The sequence below is a fragment of the Vanellus vanellus genome (assembly GCF_965231255.1).
Source record: "Vanellus vanellus genome assembly, chromosome: 2".
Taxonomy (NCBI): domain Eukaryota; kingdom Metazoa; phylum Chordata; class Aves; order Charadriiformes; family Charadriidae; genus Vanellus; species Vanellus vanellus.
Window position 1 is genome coordinate 43,356,202 of NC_138906.1, and position 6,759 is coordinate 43,362,960.

A 6,759-nucleotide genomic window follows, 5' to 3' on the forward strand; every position below is an offset into this window, starting at 1 on the left:
CTTCCTTTTCTTTGATGAGTACAGCGAGCAGCTGCCAGAGCCTTCATCAGCAAATACCACCACCTTTTTTTTTCGTCTTTTAATTTTTTTTTTTTTTTTTTTTAAGGTTCACATTTGGAGTGGGGAGGGAGAAGCATCCAGGTGTGGGGAGAGCCCAGAGACACCCACCCCTGAGAGCCAACGGAGCTGCAACAGGCAGCTTGGTAAAAAAACATCGCAGAGGCTGTGCTCACTGGGCAGGAAAGTTGGTCAAGGACACAGCCACGTCGGCAGCGAGAGAGAGTGAGGAGCCGAGCAGGCGTGCGTGGAGGCTGCGAGGCTGCAGATTCCCGGTTTTCAGGAACAAACAGGTCCATCCACGCCAAAAAAGCTTCCCCTCTGCGCAGGCGCTGCTGTGCCGCACCAGGCCCCTTCACAGAGCAGTTTATATCTGCTGCAAATGTCCACCCTAGCACTTCTGTTTGAAGGCAGAGTTTGAGATGGCAGAGGGCTGAACGCTGCCATCTCCCATAGCCGTAGGAACAAGTGGTTCCTGCCTGGCCTGAATCCCTAGGGCAGGCTGCGGGGTTATCCCCGGGGGCTGCTCCCCCCACATTGCTCTCCGGGAGAGCCTTTGCCTCTGGCTGGAGGAGGAACCCCCTCCAGGGGGTTACTTGTGAAGTTACACGCTTCAGACTGGGAGGAGTGCCTTCTCGAAGGGCTCTTCTGTCTGCTTCAGCCCTTGTACTTCAGCTTGGGAAGACTGTGGCGCCGATTCTTTCATGGAACTGCATTTGGTGCTACTTACAAGGTGGCAGAAAGGCAGAGGCAAATACGTCGTGTTAAAAGCCCATCTGGCCCAGAAGTTGCAGCTCCAAGTGAAGCACATCTAGAGAGGCCTGATGGGTTACGGCTGTACAACAGCTCTTCTCCTGCATGTGTGGTGCTCTGTAAACCTCATGCAGGCAGCCTGGGGTTAGCTGCAAGGCTAGATAATTGCTACCTTCGTTTTCATTTACTTAATGCGGATCCTCAAAGCTATGTGATTCACAAGCAGTGGTAATGAGGCTGACGCTAATGCCCCCTTTTATGCCACTTTGGCAGGTTCAATCACCAACACACAGCTGGAGATTGCCTCTGACCGAGACTGACTCGGTTCCCACGTAGTCCCAGAATATGGGAGGATCTCAAGGAGAACCTCAGGTACCCTTCAGTCCCCTTTCCTCTGCTCCTTTGGCCCAAACGCAGACACAGAAGCCCTGGGAAGCGACCCAGATTTGTGCACAGATGTGACATCCTGATAGCTGACTTCCCTTCTGCACAACACTCCAGGATAGAGAAAACACGTGGATAAACGGCCATCTAACACGTGCGCCTGCGTCCCCAGTGGCAGATGACACAAATTATTTAACTATGCTACATTTCCATCATGTCTAAACTAGTACCTTTCAGGATGGCTCATGGTGCAGAGATTGGTCCACTCTGCACGTAGGATATTTTTTTCCTTTCACCTTTTTATCCTTGCCCAGTAGCAACCTCTCTGGCCTCCTCCCATGCAGCTTAACGGCGTGTGTGGCTTGGCAGCCCTCTTTCCCACTGTGCAGTGTGCGTTCACCCTCTGCGTGCCCACGCACAGGCTTCCCCTTGTTGGTAGTTTGGCGCGAGGCCGACGTGACCCCCCTGACATCTGCAGGGGTGCATCTGTCCTCTTAGTCCCTTTATAAGAGTATAAGCAAAACTGCTGGTTTAACGCATCAGGAAGACATTCTTACATTTCACAAGGGAAATTTAGTCATAATTATTTACAGTCATTTGCTGTGTGTGCCTAGCAGAGGAGCTGTGCTAAAATAGTGACGTACCGGGGAACCCAGTTCTGTCACTCGATGGCTGCTTTCTTTTCACTTATCTGCACGCAGTAAATGCTGTGATAAACCCGGGCATAAAAGTCCTGGTTTTCTTATAGGTGCTTCACCACAGGAGAGGTTCCTCCATTGCTTTCTAAGGCAAAACAGGGGTGTCACTTTTTAACTTCACTGTAAATAAAACCTTCTGGGTGGCTAACTTCATGTAAGCCCCGCACGGGGCTGCTCTTGCGCAGGAGCCTTGTGTGAACATGGGTGGGCTGAATTAAAGCACTGCTGCAAACAGCCAGGAGGATTGCCTGCCAGCGTTACCAGGAATTACCTGGCACCTGCAACCAAAAATTCCTTGGCATAAAGGAGCAGGCTGTGGGCTCAGCCTTTGCTCCAGCGCTGGAGTGGCGTCAGCCTCCCCCGGCTGCCCCACGGTACCACAGGTCCTGGGCCACACTTGGACCATACATCTGGCTCTGAGAAGCCTCCTAAGGTGCTGGAGCCAAGACAAGAGAATGTCACGTTCAGAGGGCTGGAGGAGAAGATAAAAACAGGGATGGGTGGGGATGATAAGGCTCGGTGGCTACATCCACAGCTAGTAATTGTTTTCAAATCATAGAGAAGTCCCCTGTATTTGCTCCGTCCCACCCACCTGGTTTCTGCAGGTCTCTCAACCAGGTCGGGTTCTTTAAAAATGTTTCTGGAGCTGAAGAGCAAAGTGCTCGCCTGCTCTGATGTTCATGCTATACTTGTCTCTTCAGTCACGGCTTGGCCTTCAAACACCCTTAGCACAAACCCCAGGTGACTGCTGCAGTAACCATTTGCTTTGCCTCTTTACCCATCTTACCCCCAAAATGGCCAGAAACAGTGGTGTCGGAGTTATGAGAGAGCTAAGTATGCCTTAGTGTCGCAGCAGTTTCCTGGTTTAGTCCTAGCATTTCATTAGAAATAAAATAAATAAAACTACAAGACCCCCAGAAGCAGGGCGCAGCTTTGCCTGCCTGTTGACCTGTGTCTGCAGCCATGCCTACGTCCCCTCGCTGTCACGTAGGTACCGATGGCAATGGTTGCCTCTTGGCTTACAGACTGGCATAATTTAGGCTCAGTTGCTAGTTCAGCTCAGTGACCTAACCACAGTACTTTGCACTTTACAAACCACCTGGTGTCCACCAACCGCTGAGGCTTCCACAGAGGAGAGATCACCTTTAGCCTCATCCTGCTGGGGTGCAGCCCTGTTTCCCTGACGGTGCTCTCCCAGCTCAGGACATGTGTGTTCAGGCACGCTCAGGCTCGGCAGTCGTGCAGCGGGCTTGGGGAGGACGGGAAGGTGGCCTCAGGAGCGTGCATTGCCACCTGAGGAGGTGGCCACAGCGCCTCGGAGCCTGCGGTGCTGCCCTGGCTGGCCAGGCTCCCCGTGGAAAGACCTGAACGAGGGCGACCGCATGGCCATGGGTCGCATTCCCAGTGTTGTTGCAGCTATTGTCTAAAATGATAAAATGGTCTAGTAAAGGCGAGGCCTAGAGAGGAACAGCCGGGTTTCAGTCTCTAGTCTGTCCTTCACTTGCTACGTGCTCTTGGACATGTCCCGTACCCTCGCTCTGCCCGAGCCTCCCGGGATGTGTAACACAGCACTTACCACGTGTGAGTGCCGTGGGCTTTCATTCAACAGTGTTAGCTGACTGATGGGGGGGCCCTGACAGGAGCCTTTGTGTTTCCCAAAGTGCTGAAGAACTGCCATGTATTAACAAGGGACCTTCCTGCACTGGAGCTTACAAACAAGTGTCCACCAGGGTGGGTTTTCTCTCCTCTGGAGGGTGTTAGGAGACTTAAGAAAGAGCAAGACTCCAGTGGTTCAACTCCTTAATACACTAGGTACTTTAATATAAAGTTTAAAAGGAGTGCCTCGAAGGAAAATGGTGTTGCTCTATATGAATAAAGTCTAATAACAATAAGAACAAGGTTTAAAAAGGATTGTGTAATGTTGTTAACTTCACCTTAAAACTAGTGTTACAGTTACGAATGAACCATGTGGGTTCATACCTCCCTCAAATGAGCCGTGGACAGTGGGTTTCGGTCATGTTTCCTCTTGATGCAGCTATGACCACAGCCTCCCCTGTGCTGAGAATAGTTTTAACATGAAGGTCTGGCTCAGTGTCTGTGTTCTAGGTTCGAACGGCTAAATGTCTCCAACACAAACACTTTAGAAAGGGCTGTATACACAGGGCTGCTGCAGTGAATTCACACATCAAACTACAGCTCAAGGTCTCAGTCGTTTTGTTGGTACAGAAACCAAACCATTGGTGAGGACCTTTGAGCAACTTTTGAGCAACTTGCTTTGGTGGAAGGTGTCCCTGCCCATGGAATTTGTCCCTGCCCATGGCAGGGAGGTTGGAACTAGATGATCTTTGAGGTCCCTTCCAACCTAAACCATTCTATGATTCATTCAATGACCTTGCTTCAGAGAGTGGTGACAAGGTAAGAACTACCCATCCCCAAAAAAGGCAGGTAAGGAAAGTATCGTACTCCTCTGTCCCCCTCACCTCTCCACCCCACAGCTATCCATCCTGTGTATCCCCGGGATGCTGCTGTCCCTGCAGCAGAGAGACCGGACTCCGATGCCTGGCTTTGCTCCCCCCTGGCTTCTGCACAAAGACCAACAACTCACCCGAAACCCATCTTCATCGACCCCTTTAATCTGAGCTGCCAGATGTTGCTCTGCAGCAGCCGAAGCTGAGGCCGGTGAGCCGCTCCAGGCGTGCCACCCTGCTGACGCTGCGAGAGAGGCCATTCCTACCATAAGCGAGTGGACTGGCCAGCAGCTCAGAGCAGTCTTTAACCACAGAGCAAGATTTGTCACCGCTTGCCAAAGCCCAAAGTCTTGACCAAACAGAAACTACCTGTGCAGGGTGGAATCAGCTATTGCAAAGGGAAAAAGTGCTTTCCCGCAGGAGGACCACCTCCCCATGCACAGCATGAGCTCGCAGGAGCAGAGCCCACTTCTCCAGCCCACCGCCGGGCTCCCTGCCCAGGGCAGCCCTTTCCTTGGAGATTTTGGCTGGCAGGGTCAAAAAGGGAGTGTGTGAGAGGAAAATGCAAACACCTCAGGGAGAGAGAGAAGTGCAAAACCCATCAGCGAAAGGGCATTCCCTCAACCTAGAAGAGAATCATAGAATCGTTTTGGTTGGAAGAGACCTTTAAGATCATCAAGTCCAACCGTTAACCTGGCACTGCCAAGTTACCACTAAACCACGTCCCTCAGCACCACATCTACATGTCTTTTAAATACCTCCAGGGATGGCGGCTCCACCACTTCCCTGGGTATCCCATTCCAGTTCTTGACAGCCCTTTTGGGGCTAATATCCAATCTAAACCTCCCCTGGTGCAACTTGAGGCCATTTCCTCTTGTCCTATCACTTGTTACTTGGGAGAAGAGACTGACCCCCACCTCGTTACAACCTCCTTTCAGGTAGCTGTAGAGAGCAATAAGGTCTCCCCTTCAGTCTCCTTTTCTCCAGGCTAAGCATCCCCAGTTTCCTCAGCCACTCCTCATCAGACTTGTTCTTTAGACCCCTCACCAGCTTCGTAGCCCTTCTTTGGACACGCTCAGCACCTCAATGTCTCTCTTGTAGTGAGGGACCCAAAACTGAACACAGTGTTTGAGGTGTGGCCTCACCAGTGCCGGGTACAGGGGGACAATCCCTTCCCTAGTCCTGCTGGCCACACTATTTCTAATACGAGCCAGGATGCTAATGGCCTTCTTGGCCACAATTTTTCACAACCTGAACACGTATTCCAAAAAACTTCATTTCCTTTACACGCCATTTGCACCAGCATCCTTTTAGCTGGTCTCATCTAAGTTACCTGGACGTTAACCTATACGGCCAGACACTGAGCTGCAGCGCCCTGCCTGGTTTTTCTTCCTCCCCTGAGGCGGAGCCGTGTCATTCCCCAGTGTCACTGGAAGAGGGCACTCTGGCACCGTGATTGCAGCCCAGCAGGCTGCTGTCTGCGGCAGGGCTGCTCTCTGCCGCTGTTTGCTCCTCAGCCCAAAAGGGAAGCTGTTAGGAAAAAATAAACAGTTTATATCCAGCTTTGAGACAGAGCCATTAGAAGAGAAGGATAAACTGCAGCTCTAGGGACAAAGATAATGTAGCAGTGAATTTATTGAAATGTCAGGGCAAATGGGAATGACATAACCAAATAATCAAAAGGGGAAAAGAAAAGAAAGTAACTGAGATGATAAAAAATTCAAATGGCAAACACAGCACGACAAGGAGCAATTACCCCGGGCTGGAAGCAAAGAAAATGTACGGCACAGAGATATACAGAGAGTAGTGGTAGAGCACAGCTCGAAATGAAAACAATAAAACAAAAAATATAATTAAGAACAATTCAAGCCACCCAGATGCATTCGTAGGCCAGCTCGGATGCCAAATTCGGTTAATAGCCTCTTTCCAGCTGCTCAGCGATGCACAGCCATTTCTCACTGCAGCCTCTGCCTCCGAACTGGGGAGAGCATCAGCCCTGCAAACAGGCTCTGCGCTTTGGGCACAGGCCCTGGGAGAGCGCAGGGGAGCAGGAGGGAATTAAAAGAGGAAAAGAGCCCTAAATCACTGCTGACCATAATCAGGACTACAGCACGGGCTACTGAAGCCCTCTTGGTTCTGGGCACTTCTGGAGAGGGGGAGCCTGGGGGGGGAGATGCTGCTGCTTTCGAGCCTGTGTATCAAAGTGATTCCGTATGGTCTCTGCCTTCGCCCGCTGTTCCTCCCCACGTCTCCCCTCCTGGCCACAGCTTCTTCCACAGAGAGAAAGATGAGGGCATGAGCCTTAAGAGCAAGCAGCCTCTATGCTTCCTCTTGATATGGGGCCTGATAACAATAATACCAGATACCTTTAATTTTCCTGCTTTTTTTTGTTGTTGATT